Below are 20,759 nucleotides of genomic sequence, written 5' to 3' on the forward strand. Positions count from 1 at the left end.
GAGCTTCTGGAAACAGCTCGTTACCATTAGGATGCTTTTTCTCAGCGCACTTCATTCTGACCTAGTAACCCGCGCTTCTCCCTTAGCCTCTTCGTGGAACCTGTAGGTACGTAGCCAAGCTGCTCTGTCACTTGGCTTTCTTTAGCGGCAAATGCAGACCAGACTCAGGAACAAGTGCTATATAGGGTCTCAGCCTGCGTGGGATTCGCGCAAGTTTTTGCTTCCACCAGGTGTGGGCACAAAACCTACCCCAAGCTCAGCAAAAAAACCCTCCAAACGAGGTTCTCACCTGTAGCGCACATCCTTCGTGCAGGACCCCTCACTGAGCAATGCGTAGACCCGAAGGCTCCGGAATTATCTGCCGCGCGAAGCTGGAGACCGGGGAGCGGGCGAACAATGAGGAGAACTGCACATGCGCAGAAGGAGCCGTGAGGGGCCAGTTCCCTGCGCTCTCCTCCCGGTAATCCATCAAATTCGGGACTACGTTTCCCATAAGTCTCAGCGTCCCCTTCCTTAGAGAATGTCAGAAGAGTTCCTGCTTTACTTGGTGAGTTGGATAATTTGTCCACCTCCACTCAAAACTGGATTTCAAAAGTAATACACCGCAACTGTGGCTAAAACGGCAGATACACATAAATCTAACGAAGATTTGATCAAAGGAGAGTACTCATAATCTCCTCTCCCAGAAATGACCATGTTAGGTGATACCTTTATTAAAATAGGACCCTAAAAGTGGTGTGTTATTTTGACCTTGTCATTAAACAAGTGGTTAATAATTTTCTTATTCTTTTTGCATTTTTATTTTGAAAATTTTCAAACTTAACAGAAAAGTTGCAGGAATGATTCATTACGAATGAACACCTGTAAAATGTTTACTTAGCACCAATTGTTATTATTTTGCCACATTTGCATTCTCTCAATTCCTCTCTCTCATCTTCCTCAGCATTTGAGAGTAAGTTCAAACACGAACTGTCACCCCTAAAATTAGCATATATTTTCTAAGAGTAGAACATCCTTTTACAAAACTACCACAAATCAAATTCAAGAAAGTGAACACTGATATACTATTATCAAATATGTAGACCATATTCAAATTTCACCCGTTGTACCAATAATGTCCTTTATAACTTTTCTTTTCTTCTGATCTAGCAACTGATTCAGAGTCCTTACATCCAGTTGTCATGTCATTTAGACCTCTTTCATCTAGTTCCTCAGCCTTTTTTGTCTTTTATGACATTGGTAACTTTGAAGAGGACAAACTTGTTTTGAAGTGTTCCTTCATTTGGATTTGTCTGACTGTTTCCCCACAATTAAATTCAGGTTATACATTTCTTGGCATAACATAATGGATGTTATGTTCTTCTCAGTAAATTACACCAGATGAGTTTCACACACATGATGTCAGTTTGTCCCACTTTTGGTAATATTAACTTTGATTCCGTGATTAAGATGATGGGCAGTCAACGTACTTTTATATCAATTGTTTCTCTTATGCCAATAGTAGTAATAGGAAATAAGTTCCAGTCACAGTAGCAGTCAGTATCTAGGACTAGGTTAAGAAGAATTGGGCAGAACTTACACAAAAGAAACTATTACACTCTGTGTGACATTAAAATGTGAATGGAGACATGTACTGTCTTCCTAGATAGGGAGACAACATTCTTTAACAAAATTTCAATCAAAATCTCAATAAGTTGAGTGATGTGGTTTCTTCCTTTAATTTTAATTTTATTTCACTTTACAGAACACATCTAAATTTCATCTGGAAGAACAGAAAAAAAAAACCCTAGGAAAAAAGCCAGGACTTTAAAAAAAATCAGAATACCTGTATTTCCTATTAGATATGAATATGAATAATATTAACATAATATTAAAAAAGCTGCCTCTGGGCTTCCCTGGTGGCGCAGTGGTTGAGAGTCCGCCTGCCAATGCAGGGGACACGGGTTTGTGCCCCGGTCTGGGAAGATCCCACATGCCGCGTAGCGGCTGGGCCCGTGAGCCATGGCCGCTGAGCCTGCACATCCGGAGCCTGTGCTCTGTAACAGGAGAGGCCACAGCAGTGAGAGGCCCGCGTACCGCAAAAAAAAAAAAAAAAAAAAAAAAAAGATTTTAAGGTGGAAGCTGATTGATAGTTGTGTTCAACTATATTTGATATTGTGCTTACCTCTTGAATCAATTATTGAGAGTGGGGTATTGAAATTTCCAACTATAATTGTGAATTTATTTCTCTTTCACGTTCTTTTTGCATCATGTATTTTGAAGCTCTGTAGGTGCATAAACAATGCTCCTGATTAATTGACCTCTTTATCATTATTAAACAAACTTACATATTTAGCATGTAGTTATGATTGTGTTTTTTATTCCTTTGGTTAAATCCAAATTTTGTTATGTCTGATTTTTTTTTGCTTTCATTTAAAAAATTATTTCTTTAAATTTATTTTTATTATATATTATTTTATTTTATTTATTTATTTTTGGCTGCATTGGGTCTTCGTTGCTGTGCACGGGCTTCTCATGGTGGTGGCTTCTCTTATTGTGGAGCACGGGCTCTAGGCTCACGGGTTTCAGTAGCTGTGGCACATGGGCTCAGTAGTTGTGGCTTGTGGGCTCTATAGCACAGGCTCAGTAGTTGTGGCACATGGGCTTAGTTGTTCCGTGGCATGTGGGATCTTCCTGGACCAGGGATCAAACCCATGTCCCCTGCATTGGCAGGCAGATTCTTTTTTTTTTTTTTTTTTTTGCGGTACGCGGGCCTCTCACTGTTGTGGCCTCTCCCGTTGCAGAGTACAGGCTCTGGATGCGCAGGCTCAGCGGCCATGGCTCACGGGCCCAGCCGCTCTGCGGCATGTGGGATCTTCCCAGACCGGGGCACGAATCCATGTCCCCTGCATCGGCAGGTGGACTCTCAACCACTGCGCCACCAGGGAAGCCCGGCAGGCAGATTCTTAACCACTGTGCCACCAGGGAAGCTCCTTTGCTTTCATTTTTGAAAGGGTTTAGCTGGGCATAGAATTCTGGTTGATAGGTTTTTGTTTTCTTTTTCTTTTAAACATTAAAGATCTTCCTTTTTTTTTTTTTGCTTGCAGTATTCCAGTGAGAAATCTAATGTCATCCTTATCTTCATGCACAGCATTTTTTCCCCCTCTGGTTGATTTTACAGTTTTCTCTTTATTACTGACTTTGAGCAATTTGATTATGATATGCCTTGCTGTGATTCTCTTCATGTTTCCTAGGCTTGACTTTGCTGGGCCTCTTAGATCTGTGAGTTTATAGTGTTCATAGTGTTTGGAAATTTTGGGGCCATTATTTCTTTAAATAGTTCTCTTTCTGGTCCTTCCATCTCCCTTTCTCATCTCTTTCAGAGATTCCAGTTGCCCATATATTAAGCCATTTGAAGTTGGCAAATCTTCTAACATTTTTTTCCCTTATGGGACTTATATTAATGGATGGTGATACTTCTCTCTTAATCCTGACTGTTCTAACTTTTGAGTTACATATTCCATTTCTTCAGTCCTTTTTCCTCTGGGTTCTCCAACCAGGTTTCCCAGGGTACTGTGTTGTCTTTGTATAACTTGGTCTTTGGCCATACGATTTTTCTATACATGTGAACTATTAGGTTTATCTAAATATTATATCTTCAAATCAATTTTCACTTTGTTCTTTTTTATTACCACCTGATTTCATCTTATGTTGCAATGTCTTTTAGACAGTATTAGTCATGTATATCTTTTTTTTTTAGTCATGTATATCTTTAAACTATTCCTCTGTAGCCATACATTTTCTAATTACTTCCGTAGCATTTTAAGATCTAGAATGATGAGGGTAAAAGAAACACATGCTAGTTTTCCATTGTTAATTAACCTTTTTAATTAGAAAATTTTCCTAGCAATTAACCCATTTTCATTTAGATTTATTTATTACCCAAAAAAATAAATGCTAGAAATTATCTTTTTGTCAAACTGTGGGGTCATAAGTTTGATAGAGTCTAGGGTTATCAAGATACTAGAAAGTAAAGATGTGCTCATGCAATATAAGAATTTACTTGAGTGTGGTGTGTGTATACACAAAAAAATAGGACTCCTTTTCATTTCTAAGAATCTATGCCTAGAATACATTTCAACAAGTTAAAAAAGATGTGTATATATGATTGTTCTTAGTGTTCTCGGCAACAACAAAAATAAACAGAACTCAAATGTCCAAGTAGAGCACTGGCCCAATCAATAATAACCCTGTCATAAAGTAAAATATTAAATATTAGTAAAATTGATAAACCAGGTTAATATTTACTCAGAGAAATCCCCAGTTTTGTTCAAAGTATTTAAAGTATAATCACTTTCACAAATTGCTGTATCTATAGAGAGAGATTTTAAAGGACCTTAGTGAAAATAAAACTTTAATCCTTGCTTAGAATTTCATGTGGCTCTTTTTAGAGTCTTTAAATTTTTCTGTTTTGGTGATTACAATTTCAACGAGTCATTTTTCAGTTACAAATATTAAGTATTTCAAGTTGAAAGAAATTTTTCACTGGATACACGTTGATCACTTAAATTATTCTTGTACTTGGAGAACACTCCTCTCTCATTCTTTCCCTGACAAACTCCAACTTCTCCTCCTACCCCTCCAACGTCCTCAGTCACTGAACCCTTCTCTCCCTGCTACCCCACTAACTAGTGATCTCATTTGTTGTGATGCCTGGATTTAATTTTATTTTTCTCATACTGTCTTCCCATTAGCATGTCAACCATCACTGCTGAATTATCATGCCCTTTATGAATCTATGAATACCTTCAGGCAAAGCTCTCACCATGCAAAATATCAAAAACCTTCCACTTTTGTTCAGCGTTATGAATGTGGTGACTGCAGCATGGCTTTTAGCTATAGGTCACAACTTACTGAACACCAGCGAATTCACAAGGTAGAGAAAGCCCACAGATACGATGAAAATGCAAAGGACTTTAGGCATCCCACATCATTTACAGTGGTCCAAAGAATTTACATTCTGGATAAACACCTTGAATGTAACCAATGTGGCAAAACCTTTAACAGAGCTTCAGTGTTTATTCAACATCAGAGCACACACGGCGGACTGAAACCACACAAGTGTGATGTGTGTCCGAGGGCCTTCAGGTTTCTTTCATCCCTTATTACACATCAGAGATTTCATGCTGGCAAGAGATCACATCTGACTCAGCATCAAAGAATTCCTCCACAAAAGAAACTCTTTGTCCGTACATTTTGTGGAAGGACCTTTCACAGTTTCTCAGAAAAAATTCAACACCAAAAAACTCATTCTAGAAAGAAATATTACACATGTAATCACTGCAGAAAGGACTTCAATCCATATTCAGTTTCTCTTACATCAAAGAGTTCATACTGGAGAGAGACCCTACAAATGTAATGATTGTGAAAAATCCTTTAAAAGCCAATCGAATCTTAACAAACATCAGAAAATTCATACTGGAGAGAAGCCCTTTTCATGTAATGAATGTGAGAAGATCTTTACCCAGCTCATTGATCTTAATCGTCATCAACAAGTCCACACTGGGGAGAAACTTTACATCTGTGATAACTGTAAAAAGACCTTTGTCTGTTTCTCAGATCTAACGCGACACCGAAGAACTCATACTGGAGAGAGACCCTACAAATGTAATATTTGTGAAAAAACCTTTAAACATCAGTCAAATGTTATTAAACACCAGAAAATTCATTCTGAAGAGAGGCCCTTTACATGCGACAGATGTGAAAATACCTTTCGCTATTACTCCGATCTTAACCGACATAAAAAAATTCATACTAAAGAGAAACCCTATAAATGTAGTGAGTGTCAAAAGCTTTTTAACCATAGTTCAAACCTTAGTAAGCATATGAAAATCCATACTGGAGAGAAGCCCTTCATATGTAATCAATGTGGAAAAGCTTTCAGTCTAAACTCTACAAACTTTCTTGACATCTGAAAACTCATAATAAAAAGAAACCCTGGGCTTCCCTGGTGGTGCAGTGGTTGAGAGTCTGCCTGCCGATGCAGGGGACACGGGTTCGTGCCCCGGTCCGGGAAGATCCCACATGCCGTGGAGCGGCTGGGCCCGTGAGCCATGGTCGCTGGGCCTGCGTGTCCGGAGCCTGTGCTCCACAACAGGAGAGGCCACAACAGTGAGAGGCCCGCGTACCGCAAAAAAAAAAAAAAAAAGAAACCCTAAGACTATAGAAGATGCAGGAAGGCACTTAGAAATCACTTACCTTTTACTAGAAATCAAAAATCTAAACCAAAGAGATCAATGTGGAAAGGGTTTTAACCAAAGCCCATTCTTCTGCATGAATTCATCCTGTATGGAATATTTTAGAAATTTAAATACATGTTGAAGAAACGGGAAGATGTGATCAGAGATGTACTTTCTATATTATAATTGACTCAAATCTTTGAGCAAAAATAGTTAAACATGCTCAAGCAAAATGTGAAACTGAATAAGGCAGTTCCTATGATGGGAAGTAGGCTAAGAGGCAGCTCCAAGGGTGTAGTAAAAAGAACAGATTCGTTTTGCTGTTTGTTCATAATCTATTTTCACTGGGTGAATAAAGTCATATTTTTAATAGAGGTAGCTCTCTAAAAGTGTAAACTTTTGTATGGAGAGGATGCAACCCTAACCTAAGTGTAAGTAAGGGAAACAAAAGCCATCTCTTTGGAATTAAAACTTCAGAGAAGAAGAAACTCTGCCAGTGAACAATGAAAAACAAAAAGTGGGTCACTATTTAAAAAACTAAAGGATAGTTAAGAGGGTAGACATGAGAAATCCAAAGTTTGTGGGTCAGTGGTGAGAAGACAGTTTCTGCTCCTGTTCTAAATGAAAACAACTCAGAGACACCCAGCCTCCCCAAATTCTTAGATGTATCTGGAGAACGAAGAGGAGATGGAGAGACTGCAACAATTCTAGGACTTAGATTCAGGACTTGGAGAATTTATGACTCATAGTATTACCTGTAATAAGTTGATTTCCTGTATTCCCTGATGACTAACTCTTAAGTTTTCTAGTGCATGCTAATACTGGTGTGTAATGCTGGATACAATCAGGTCTTGTGTCAGAAATCTACACTTTCCTGAATTGGTTCCCATAATCATTGGTGGCAGCTTAACCCTGTTCGGCCAAGTGGGATGGGCGTAGTCTAACAAGTCTCTTTAGGACTGGCCTCAATCCATAGAAAGTGACGGAAAGACAACACTGTTTCTTCGAGGGTCATCTTCTCATCTTTCTGACCTCTGCTTTCCCAGATATTAGAGTATAATAGTGGCTACCACAGAGCTAAATTGTTGTAATCCCCAGATGTGGCCCCTCGTCTCATGATCGTTCCTTATGTGCTTTTTATCTCTAAGAAAAGGTGTGTACATAAGTTCACTTTTTGCAAATAACCTATACAACTATAATGTGTCTGTTAAGTTACATATGAGCCGAAAATGCAACTGAAATAAGTTTTAAAATGAGTGCAAAATAAATGTTATAAATACAATTATAAAAACGTAAAATGGTTATTGGAATAAGGAGGGGAAAATTTGGCAATTACTCCTAATTTTGGTCCTTAAAATTCTGGTTTAGAGTCAAATTTAACAGGAATTATTTTATGTGCTTAAAAACATTAAGAATTTCCAACATGGCCCCTAACTGTAAAGTCTGTATTATAAGGAGAAAAGAAAGAAGCTTAATAGAACGGAACAGCTTGTACTGAAAAGTCTAGTATTCCAAATTTGCTAACACCAGACTCAATAGAAGCCTAGATTCCAATAAGCAATGTCTAACATATTCTTTTTATATCTGTTGCTATGTTTCCTGGGAACTATCACTAATTATAAGCCAAAAGTCTCTAATTATATGAAAATAAAAAGGATAAAAGGATAGTCATTATGCAAAAGTTAGGCCATTCAAGACATTCTCATTGGCAAGTTTCAGCTGAAAAATCTTAATTTCCTATCGGATTTTAATATTAAAACACATAAGATATTTCTACTGTTTAAGCAAATAATAGAGTTGTCGGTAGGATAAGTGGAGAGAGAAGATAGAAATGCTTATATAGAGGCTTAAAATGTCATCTAAACACTAACATAGTGTGCACAACTTCCTTTTTTTGCTTTTAATAATTAATTCCTTATTTAAATCCACTGTCACATGTTTGAGGACAGAATCCAACAGGGTGTTGTAGGTTGATGTGAGTCGCTCCAAAAGATACACTGAAGTCTTAACCCCTGTGTGCAGGAAAAACTCAGTTCTCCTGTGTTTCTCCTTTATCCCACACTACCACCACATTCACACTTGTGACACCAGATGTGTGGGTTTTCTCCCACACCAAGCAATTCTGTGATACTGGTTGAGTGTCTTATAATTTAACTCATTTCTGACTATACCCACCTGGGGACAGTGTCAGATCCCACAGGGTAAGGGTGCAAGTCCCACAAGACTGCCCCTCAACCCCAACTTCAAATCCCAAGTCCAGGTTGTCACCTGTGCTTCTGACAGGTTGGCTATAAATCAGAGGTTCCCGTGACCCTCTCCTAGAGTTTGATTAACTTGCTAGAGCAACTCACAGAACTCAGGTGAACAGTTTACTTGCTATTTACCAGTTTATTATAAAAGGATATGATAAAGGATACAGGTGAACATTTAGATGGAAGACATGCGTAGGGCAAGGTATGTGGGAAGGGGCATGGAGCTCCTGGGGAAGCCACTCTCCCAGCACCTCCACGTGGAAGCTCCAAACCCCATACTGTTGGGGTTTTTATGGAGGTTCCATCATGCAGGCAGGATGTGGAACCAGGAGGATGGAATACCACGGTTAGTCCCCTTATTACCACCTCTGCAGATGAAGGGATTTGGGTCCATTACTAGAAGGCTATGGAGACAGAGTTAGAAGACAAAACCCAACCTGTTCAATCTGAGAATTTAAAGCACCATAAATTAGGAAATTATAAGCTACTAAATTATCATAGGAACAGTTGGTTTTGAGGTGGAATGAAATAAGGTTAGCTCCTCAAACATACTGTCACACAACAATGTGGAAAGGAACAGATTAACTTAAACATCATCTCTTTCATTATTTTAAAAGGGAGGCACACGTGGCATAATGTTTGAATTGTTGAACGTTTTCATGGTGCCTAGTGAATGTTACAACACACTTATTAAACACAGTCTATTTTATTCTCCTGTGTGAGCTTTCTGATGTGATAATGAGGTTTGATTTATGGCTGAAAGTTTTCTCACATTAATTGTGTTTATACAATTCACTCCTCTATGCCTATCCACAGAGGTTTAGCATTGTGTAAATTACTTGATTTGTTCCTTTGTTGATGACCGCCTTCTCGGAGCTCATTCCTTTTGAGTTTTCTGATGTAGCAGGAAGTTTGATTTGTGGCAAAATGTTTTCTCACGTCCGTGACACTCATAGGGTTTCTCCCTGTGTGTATTTTCTGATGTTCAGTGAGAGTCCACAGCCGATGGTAGGCTTCCCCACACTTGTCACATTCCTAGGGTTTCTCTCCCATATGAATTCTCCGATGTACTCTGAAGGCTGACTTATGGCAGGATTTCCCACGTTCAGCACATTCATACGGCTTCTACCCAGTGTGAGTTTGCTGGTGTTGAACAAAGGAGAACTTCTGGTGGAAGGTTTTCCCACATTCATTACACTCGTAGGGTCTCTCTCCTGTGTGTGTCCTCTGATGGCGAGTGACGGCCGACTTCCGGCAGTAGCTTCTCCCATACTTGCTACATTCGTATGGTCTCTCCCATATAGTTCTCTGATGCTTGATGTGTGAGTTTTTGTTGATGGCGTGTCCACGTCCGTTGCACTCATAAAGATTCCCCTTTGTGTGCACTCTCTTATATTCACTGTGGTTTGACGTCACAGCGAATGTTCTACCACATTTATTAAACACACTGCGTTTCTCTCTAGTGTGAGTTCTGTGATGTATAGTGAGTGTTGACTTATGGCAGAAAAATTTCCCACATTTGTTACATAGGTAAGATTTTTCTCCTCTATGAGTTATCTAATGTGCCGTGACGGCTACTTTAGTACATAAATTTTTTCCACACTGACTGCATTCGTAGGGTTTCTCTCCTGTGTGAGATCTCTGATGCACACTGAGGGCTGAATGACAGAAGGTTTTCCCACATTCTTCACATTCATTTGGTTTCTCTCCTCTGTGAGTTTGCTGATGAAGAGCGAGGTAAGATTCTTGTTGAAGGTGTTCCCACATTCTTTGCATTCGTAAAGTTTCTCCTGCGTGTAACCTGAAATGTTCAGTGAGGGCTGACTTCCCAAAAAAGGTCTTCCCACATTCATGACACTCATAGGATTTCTCCCCTCTGAATTTTCTGATGCACGACAAGGGCCAATTTGTCAGTGAAGGTTTTTCCACATTTGCTTCATTCATAGGGTCCATCTCCAGTACGAATTCTTTGGTGTCGAGTAAGGTTCGTCTTTACATGCAAAGTTTTCCTACAGTCATTACGAACATAGGGTTTCTCCCCTGTATGAAATCTCTGTGTACAATGAGGGTGGACTTCTTAGAAAAGGTTTTCCTACATTCATTACATTAACTTGGTTTCCTTTCAGAATGTATCCTCTTCTATGTGAAGAGGACTGCCCTCTTGAAGCGGTTTTCCCACATTTTCCATAGCCAAAAGGTCGCTTCGAAGCCTGAATGTTCTGGTGCAGAATCAAATCTTCATTTTGACTTCTGGCTTTCCTAACTGGATTATATTTGTATTGTTTCATTCCAGAACGACTTTTCTCTTGCTTAGAAACGAGTTGCGTTTTCCCACATCTACTGTATTCATCAGGAACCTTTTTAAAGTAGCTTTTCTTTGCAACGATTACTTCTGAATTAGTTTTTAAATTGTTTCCACGTGGATATCTGTACGGTGTTTTTCTTGAGGGAACAATATTCATGCCCAGATTAAATGTTTTCCCAAATACAGTAGCTCTCTCTGTAATCAGTGTTTTATTGCAGAAGAATACAATTTGCCTCAAATGTTTGCCTTGGATTTCCTTGTCCTCCTTTAAGGCATCATCAGCTTCTAGGAGGGAGTACCATTAATAATAACTTGTGATCCATGACACACTTGCTATGAAATGAGAGTTCCTTACAAATGCCTTGTTGGACTGGCCCAGCTCTTCAGGATTAAGGAATGTCAAATACAAACATCTCCGACTGATTTGGGGGAAAGAAAGAAACAAACAATAGAAAAAAAGCCAGCCCATCCACACCAGCCTATTTAACAGGATGAAAGGAAGAGGAAAGTAGCAAAGAATACGAGTACCTCTGCCATGGAAAAAGGAAAACAGTCACAAGGAACAGTAAGCACAAAGTATACTGCAAGTGTGTCTGACACAGTATTGAATAAGACAGATGAGACTCAAAGAAGCACTCAGAGACAGTGAGACCAGCAGAACAGACTTCAGAGAGACGGTCAGAGTTACAAAGAGACACAGAGGAAGGGGTGAGTCTCAAATTTTGCCAGCGACATGGGAACTTCAGAATTTGCACAAATACAAAGAATAGAAAGAAAGATTGTGGGCTGAGCAGGGCTGGAAGTAGGGTGAGGTAGGTGTGACCTCTAGGGCACCTGCACCACCCCAAGAGTGAGTGTCTTCTTAAGTTTTGTATCTGAGGCACCTTGGTTGTCTTAACCTTGTCCCCCCGCAGTGGGGCTGAGCGTGGAGAGTGAAACTGATCTCTCAGTTAAAGGATGGAGAGAAATGTGGAATGCAATTAGATTTGCAAATAGACTGTGTAAATCAAGCAAGATTTATTTTTTCAAGACTGACCTATGAATGTCTGAATATACAGCAAGTCTATGTTAAAGGAAGGTGGGGTCAGGTAGGCAAAAGAGAATGCCACAGAACTAAAGTTAAGAGTATGCTAAAAGAAGGTCTGTATACCAGGGATGGATAACTTAGCAGCAAAAATCTTTATAAATTTCGATTAAAGAAGTACATTTAGGACTTCCCTTGGTGGTGCAGTGTCTGCCAATGCAGGGGACATGGGTTCGAGCCGTGCTCCGGGAAGATCCCACATGCCACGGAGCAACTAAGCCCTTGTGCCACAGCTACTGAGCCTGTGCTCTAGAGCCTGTGAGCCACAACTACTGAGCCCATACGCCACAACTACTGAAGCCCACGTGCCTAGAGCCTGTGCTCCACAAGAGAAGCCACCGCAATGAGAAGCCCATGCGTGGTAACCAAGAGTAGCCCCCGCTCGCCGCAACTAGAGAAAGCCCGCACGCAGCAACAAAGACCCAACACAGCCAACAATAAATAAACAAGCAAACAAATAAATAAAAATTTAAAAAAAAAGAAGTACATTTATTCAGGGACAATGTTTTTAAGTATCTATAGCATGACAGTCATTTGTCCTCAATTACTTCCCAAGGTCTGGGGTCTATAAAAAGAGATTCCTGAGGAACATTGCAAAGATGCCAACTACGCTCACTAACCACCACAGAACTCTCATTTCCACTGGTTTCCACCTGCTTAGTTATCACTCACCTGAGTAGTTCTGACTTGAGAATTCCTCTACTGTCCATGGTTCTTCTCCTTGCTCCAGTCTGAAGATCACATCTGGTTTGCTAACGTTGATACTCTGTTAAAATGATATAGAACTTGGACCAAGCCCTTTGGACTTTGGGGACTTGAAGGATGAAGAAAGACAGCTTCAAAAGCTGTGTGATGAAGATGTCCAGCAACAGGTCATTAGAGCTAGAACATTCAGGGGAAGGGTGGAGGGAGGGCAGTGAGCCCAAGCACAAGGCTAACATTGCCTCAAAGGGTTTAATCATCTCGCTCCCCTGACACTCAAGGCTAAATAATGAAATTCAACATGTTTTTGCAACACAGAGCAAACACATCTCTTGGTAGTTACACAGGGAAGCTGTACTTACCCACTGAGATGCGGTTGTTCTCCAGCATCACAACCCTCTACAGGAGCCTCTGAGCATGGTCCAGGTGCCGCCACTCCTCCTGGCTGAAGTCCGCAGTCAGGTCCTTGAATGAAACCAATCTCTGAAAGAATACGTTTAATCTGAGGTGAACAGAAGCCCAGTGGATCCCTGGGGTGCCCCCATCCTCCAGTTTGGAGACCACTGTGTGATCATGGAAATCCACAGAGATATTTGTCAGCAAGGACTATTAAGATCTGTGATCAAATTTGCATTTTGGAAGCAATGCTCCAGAGCACAGGGGTCTGCACACGACAGCCTGTGAGCCTAATCCAACCCACTAAGACCCAAATCCGGCCATGCCCATTTGTTTGCACGTTATCTATACTGCTGTCACACTACAGCAGCTATGCTGAGTTGATTTGACAGAGACCATAGGGCCGGCAAAGCCAAAAGTAGTTATTATCTGGTCCTTTACAGAAAATGCCTGCTGTCCCCAACTCTAGAAAAATGGGAAATGGATTAAAGATCAGATTAGAGGGGAAGAAAACTAGGACGCCATGGTGAGACATGACCACAGGCAGCTCTGGTAGGGGTGGGAAGGAGGGAATCAATCCTCCATGATGAAGAGCCAGAGGAGTTGGCCACTAATCGGTTGTGCATGGGAGATATAATGTGCAGATTATTTTGTTCCAGATCATTTTGGTAGCATCATATGCTGAGATTAGGAATACAAGACAAAACCAAAAAAAAAGAATTGAGCATAGGAAACTGATGCATTGCTGTTTCAGATGCCATGCTCGAGTCTGTGAAGGATACAAGTAGAGATGTCCAGTGGGCAGCTGGATATTTGGTTCTGAAGCTCAGAAGAGACAGTGGTGACCAAAAGCAATATTAGAAGGCATAAATAACGGGGAAGATCTCTATGGACCAATATGGAGTGATTCCCAGGCTATATTGGTAAGTGAGAAGGAGCATCTATAGTATGCTACCTTTTATGTAAGAAAGGGGATGTAAGAAAATACACATGTATCTGCTTATGTGTACAAAAGGAAATACAGAAAGGGTAGACCAGAAACCAAAGAAACTGGTTACCTTCAGGGGACAGGTGGGAATAGTTGGAAAGAATGGGGGCTACAGCAATGGTGTAGAATGGGATGGGGGGAAAGTGACAACTTTCTAAGTGTATCTTTGTCTGTGGCTTCACAGACATTCTCACTGATGCAGTTCAAGGAAGGTGTGGTCAGACTGTCAAATGCAACAAAGAGTTTAGTAAAGCATGAACTGGAAAATACCCACTAGATTTGAAAATATTTACTAGAACAGATTCATGAGTGTGGTGGCAGCAGACACAAGACTGCATCAAGTGAGTTGAAATGACATGAGCAGGTGAGAACCGTGGTTCCAGCAACTCAAAATCAGAGAGTGGAGGGCACTTCCCTAGTGGGCCAGTGGAAGACTCCACGCTCCCAATGCAGGGGGGCCCAGGTTCAATCCCTAGCCCGGGAACTAGATCCTGCATGCATGCCGTAACTAAGACCTGGTGCAGCCAAAAATAAATAAATAAATGAAAATAAAATCTTAAAAATAAAAAAAAGACAGAGTGGAGATTGCAGGGAATGACAAGTATGTGTTTAGGAAGTAACCTCCTTAGCTATGCCTGGTACCCCTTGCCTCCAACTCACAGCCTCACCAATCCTCCAATGAAGTGTCTTTTCCTGACAAATCTGTACCCTGCCCTTCCCCTTCCATTGCAACTCACATCTTTCTTCTGAAAGTTGAACTGAGGCTTTGCTGAGTCACAATAATCAATGGTCTTTGAATATAGTATGATCACCCAGATTCTGCTCACCCTGGAGAGGAAAATTCTGGTCCAGTAACTCTTTTTTTTTTTTTTTTGCGGTACGCGGGCCTCTCACTGTTGTGGCCTCTCCTGTTGCGGAGCACAGGCTCCGGACGCGCAGGCTCAGCGGCCATGGCTCACGGGCCCAGCTGCTCCGCGGCATGTGGGATCCTCCCGGACCAGGGCACAAACCCGCATCCCCTGTGTCGGCAGGCGGACTCCCAACCACTGCGCCAGCAGGGAAGCCCCTGGTCCAGTAACTCTTGAATATGCTCCTTTCAGGAATTCTGTCTTGGCCTTAAAATCCTAGGGAGAGATTTCACTTCAGAAACATGTTCTTCCAGGTGTGATTTCTGTCCTTGGCGCCTTCTGCTTTTTCCTTCACTGGGATGGTTTTGTTTCCACCTGGGCGTAGCGGCCACTTTTCCATTAGCTGGAATCTGCACTTGGGGTCCCAAGGTTCAAGTGCCTGGTGAGCTGGACCTTTCCTAAAATCCAATCAAGGCTGCCAAGAAGTGAGACAATACCGCAGGAGGCAGAAAGAGCCTAGAAGCCTCGATACGCCTTGTGACCTAAGAAAAATAGGTCCAATGGTTTGATTATCAAAATACCTAGTATAACTGCTTTCTAGGGCACACAGAAGGCAAGTCATCATGCCAGAAAAAACCCAATGTGTAGGCAGAGGGGAATGCATATTACAAAGATCATGAGACTGGAAGTAAAATAGACTTCATTTTAAAATCAACTCAGTCACCAGAGAATAAATCACTTTAGCTCTCTGTAAATGAGGTTTTAAAATGTGCTCCAACAGGGGGCAGTAATGCCGACTTCACAGCCTGGTTGGGAGGATTGAGGGAGATATCTAAAAATCTTTGTAACACTGATTGCAAGGGATACGTGTCGAGGGTGTATTATATTCTGGGCTTACTTTTTACTTCAGAACAACCCTATGGGGCAAATATTATTCCTAGGCTCATTTTACAGATGAGAAAACAGGATGAAATAACATGCCCTGGGATGCAGTGCTGTTCTGTGGCAGCACCTGGTCTGAACACAAACATCGTGCTCTTAAAACCTCATGCAGCGCTGCAGACAACACCCCCCAGCGCCAGCCCCCTGAAATCTTTTCCAGTCATATCTACACCCTGGCCATTCTCTTCAACTGAAGCTCACATCTTTCTTTTAATAAATGCTTAGTATAAAATAACTAATATAATGATTACCATATTTGTTTCTATAAATATTCCTTCCCTTCCCTAACGTCCTCCAGTATTCTTCAACCCAGCCCAGCAGGCCGCAGATCCAAGCGCCTCAGCGGAACTTTGGGGTTCCGATTTTAGCCATTTGGATGTACAAACCTTGCACCTTCACAGAGCACCTTCTTCAGGCAATGAAGGGCTGCAGGGAGCGCCCGCCATGAGGCCTGCAGGTCAGGAGCCCGGCCCTCGCTCCCCTTCTCCGGGACCACGGGAAACCCGGCTCCGGGCCTCCCTGGAGAGGGATGCGGGAAGAGCGCGCATCCACTCTCCGAGGACCGAGGCCAGCTCCGCCCAGCCACTTCCCCTCCAGCCCCCGAGGGCTCGGAGCTCCCCGCCAGTCATTTAACTTGTGGGTGCACCCGCTTCGCTCCCAGTTCACCAGGCCCAGGTGACCACGGAACGCCGCGCCCCGTAGGCTGCAGGACCCGCCGCGGGAAAAGCCTAGAGAACAAGTAGACGCGCCCACGTAGAAAGCCGAGGCCCCACATGCGCAGAAGAGGCCGCCGGGCCGTCCTTCCCAGGTTTTCCAAAGGGCGGTCGACGCTTTTCCGGACTACATTCCCCATAAGGCACCGCGGCCACTGCCCACAACGAAGGGCTCCTTAGAGGAGCCTCTGTTGTCCTTACTCAGCTTGGTTGATTGCTAGAAACCATTAATACAAAAAGAAAAGATGCATATGAATTTCACCGAAGACCATAGATGAGAAGCGAAGATTACAGACTATGAGGTGTCCACCAAAATGCTAATGATTCCCAAATCCTTATCTTTCTCCTAAACTTCTCTTAGGAACACCAGAGGTGTATAGTCCCTTATTCTTCCTACTGTTTTTCCTGGTCAGCATCAGAAAACACACTGGGGAGTATACCCAATGAGCATTTTAAATGTGAGAAAGCCTTCTATAGTATATATCCAGGAAGGCTGGGGGTGGAAGGCTGAAGATAAAGGCCAGTTGGGCCCAGAGAGCGCTCCTCCCACCTGCATTCTTAGAAAACCGTTGGGAGGCTGCACTGCTGGAATGGGGGTGGGGGGGAACGAGGAGCCTGGACACATGCGTTCCTGCACGCAGTTCCCTTACAGTGTCGCCTCTGTCGCTCCCTTGTCCCCTCTAAGCCTGTATACTTGTCCATAAAAATAGGTATGAAACCTCCCAAATAGGGATACTATCAGGAACCATCAGAGAATCAGGCACACAGTAAGTGCTTAATAAATGCTGAATTTCTCTCGCTCTCCCCAGAACCCATCCTCTTGGGCTTTCAGACTGTCCCGGTCCATTGGGGCAGTTTTAGCGCCAGATGGCGTAGTATAGTCTTGGGAAAGTCACTTCACCTCTCTGAGCCTTACTTTCCCCATCAGTAGAAGAAACAGAATAACAGCTACGGTGTAGGGACTCACTGAGGAAGTTTAATAACAAACCAAGATGAATTTAGCGTTTAGTTTGTGACATTGACTCTAAATGAATCACGCCATTTCTGTGCCGTTACCTCATACAACAGGAGAGGCAACGGAGGCTTAGAAATGCTCAGAAGTGATGTCGCCAAAAACAAGCCGAGTAAGTGGCACCATCTGGACTTGAACTTGAGCTTGACTCTAGGAGGGCCCAAGGTTCCATCCACCAATCTGCTGCTGGCTCAGTACAGGGGTCCGAATGAGGATGGACGTCCCTACCTGCTTTCGGGAGTTGAGGTCACCCCTGCTGCCGCGGGAGGAGAAGCGCCCTTGGCCAGCGGGGCCGCCCTGGTGCACAGAGCCCGATCGTCCCCAGTCACCAGGAGGCAGCGGCCCCGCGAAGAGGACGCGTGCTATGAGTGCATAGGACACGGTGGCCAGGCCCAGGGACAGCGCGTAGAAGAGCGCAAAGTCCAGGAAGTAGACGGGCGACTACAGAGCGTGACACGCGGTAGCCGCACTGCTCCTGTACGCCGTCGGCTTACGCGGTCTCGCGCGTGTCCACCAGGAAGAGCCAAAGTGCGTAGGCGCCGGTGCCCAGCCACACCAGCGCTGCAGTGCGCTTGGTTCATGCCGCGGTGGACAGAGCCTGGGCGCTCAGAGGACGGCAGATGGCGAGGTAGCGCTCCACCTTGGACGCGTTGATGCCCACGTACTGCACGTAGGTGATGACCAGGCAGCCTGCGTGGCCGAAGACCCAAACCCGCGCGGATGCCGCCTCGGCCACGGTGGGCACTTCAGCAGCCAGGAGCACCAGCAGGTCCGCGGTGGCCAGACTCACCAGGTAACAGTTGGTGGGTGTGACCATGTGGCGGCTCCGGACCACCACCAGGACCACCGTGGCGTTGCCCACCACACGCACGGCGCACACGAGGGGCACCAGGGTCAAGGTACAGGGTCCGTACAGCCAATGGAGGGTGGTGAATGGGGCCCAGGCCTCGCGCGCTCAGGGTGCTTGGTGGGTTTCTCCACGCGCCCCTGTCCGTGCTGTACCAAGGCAGCAGCGAGTTAGGGAATTACTCCCAGGTGCGAAGGTGTCCTCGGCGAATCTCCGTGCAGGAAGCTGCAGGTCCCGCAGCTGGTCTCCAGCTGAACTGGTTTCTTCAGCTCCCTGCAGGGTCTCAATTTCACTACACGAACGCTGGGGACTCCGAGGAATCAGGAATTAGGCTCGTGCTGCTCAGTTTCCAAGACGACTTGTGGCCGGCGTTGGCGCGATCATTGCCGGGGTGGGGTTTACTGTAGGGGCTCGTTCTGGACTGTGGCGTCGCGCTCTAGCAGTGGACCGGGCACCCGACTGCCGGCCCCTACAGGAGCGACTGCTGGAGCGCTCTCAGCTCTTACCTCCCCTCCCCAGGTTCGCGAAGCTCAGGACTCTAAATCCAGGTATCCAATGAATTGCGGTGCGTACTGACCGATCTTCGCCTCCCTAGCGTTTTTCTTCTCTCTGCTTTTCACGACCACCCCAGGCAGGCTCCTCTGCCGGACTTGGCTTGTCCTCTCCATTGATGCCACTTGTCTGATTCTGCTTGCACACGGGGTCAGGTAGAGGATGCAGGGTGCGCTGGGGAACGGATGCCTAAAAGGGGCAGTGGGATCTGGCGCCCTGCCTGCGCGCCTTTGCCCTGGGCTTTCATTCCCTCCCTTCCTTCTCTACAGGAGCGGCTCCACTGGGCAAGGGCGGAGGAGTCCGCGACTCGCTGGCTTCCCAACACAATCCTGGGATCGTGTCGTGTTTTCCCTGGCAGAGACTTCAGCCCTACTGTTGACAAATGGGGAACCAAGGCCCAGAGCTGTGGGGAAGGAAAAGTATTTGCCCATCTAGACTTGGGTTGGTCCTGTGTCCTCCTTGTCACCTTTTCACTTTCTCCTGCTTACTTTTCCCAGTTGTTGTTTGTTTTTTTTTCCTCCTGAAGAAAACCTGTAAATTCTTGGAGGGTGTGCCCCACCTTCCCACAAGAGTTTCTCCCATCTCTAAGACTGTGCCACTCACAGGGCACAAACCTGTTAGGAATCTTTAGCTCTGTTCCTGCTACAGAAAAGGTGCTTAATGGTAGTCGAAAGAAGGAAAAAACTTGTTTCTTCACTAGAGGAAGCTTCCTGAAGGTGGGCCCACACTACGCCTCGTAAAAGGCATAAAGGCTGCTTTCCAGGGAGCCTAGCTTCCTGCCTGCACGTAGCAGATGCTGAGGAATTATTCACTGCTGACGAGCCATCAATCATGCTCTCTAAAAATTATTTCTTCATCTGTGAAATGGAATAATAATGATAGAACCCAGCTCAGAGTGTCCTTGGGAGGCTCACATGATTGATGTGGGGAAAATCCGTGTAATGCTTAGCTGTGCTTGGCTGTAGTAAGGGGTGAATATATTGGTAATTACAGTTATACACACGTCTCTGTGTGTCTGAGCAGTTTGCTCTGCCTACAGATCTGATAAATGGACAAAAAAATTAATGAGAGGGAACTTGGCAGGGGAGTATTTGGGGGGCACCAGCCAAGGTCCTATTGCCCCCCATTGTCAGTCTTTGTAACAAATCATGACTAATGTGTATGAAACACCTAGTATTGCCTGGTGATACTCTGTGTGCTTTACAAGTATTATTTAATTCTATACTTATAACATCCTATAGGGAAACTATTATTAGATGCCCATTTTACAGACAAAGAAACTGAGTCCCAGAGCAGTTAAATAACATGCTCAAGGTTACATAGGTTAGTAATGGGGCGGAGTACTAGAATTTGAGCCCAGTAGCTTGACTGTGGAGTCCATGCTCTTACCCACCATGCTATGCTACCTCTCCACAATGTTCTCTGCGATCTTCATCAGTAACAATAGCAAAGCATCCTACTTGGAGCCGAACACCATGGCAGGTGCCTTACATTCATTATGTCTATTTCTCACAGCCCTATCTAGGCAGGTATTATTATTCCCATTTTATAGATGAGGAAATTAGGTCCAGAGAGGAATAATTTCCAACGTCATGCAGACAGTAGTGACCAAACAGAAGCAGAACCCCAACACTCCCAACTTTATGCTCCCTGCCCCCACTCCAATCCCAGCTGTCCCTTGCTCAGCTCTTTCTATGGTAGCAAAAGCCAGTTAAGTCCAGGATGCCGCCTCCCCGCTCCAGGTGTGGCAGTCCTCCCTGAGTGTGGTCCAGAGCAATCCTTTTAGCCATATTAATTGCAAGTGGCTCCCGGACTTCTCTAAGCCTGCCAGCTCTCTCTCTCCTGCCTAATTGAGCTGTTCAGTTGCCAGCAGCAAGGCGTAGTACTTGGCAATGAACTA

At 43.9% G+C, this 20,759-nt stretch overlaps 1 pseudogene across 1 annotated transcript; it reads right to left on the minus strand.

Annotated features, from left to right (window-relative positions):
* Nucleotides 1-17,610: 17,610 nt before the first annotated feature.
* Nucleotides 17,611-18,975, minus strand: LOC309973564 (thyrotropin-releasing hormone receptor-like; annotated as a pseudogene). The gene is made up of 4 exons: nucleotides 18,885-18,975; nucleotides 18,710-18,776; nucleotides 18,463-18,599; nucleotides 17,611-18,414 (listed from the first exon to the last, which is right to left on the minus strand). The product of its transcript is annotated as a thyrotropin-releasing hormone receptor-like (transcript).
* Between the last annotated feature and the right edge of the window lie 1,784 nt (nucleotides 18,976-20,759).

The sequence above is a fragment of the Leucopleurus acutus genome, assembly GCF_964270905.1.
Source record: "Leucopleurus acutus genome assembly, chromosome: 16".
NCBI lineage: Eukaryota > Metazoa > Chordata > Mammalia > Artiodactyla > Delphinidae > Leucopleurus > Leucopleurus acutus.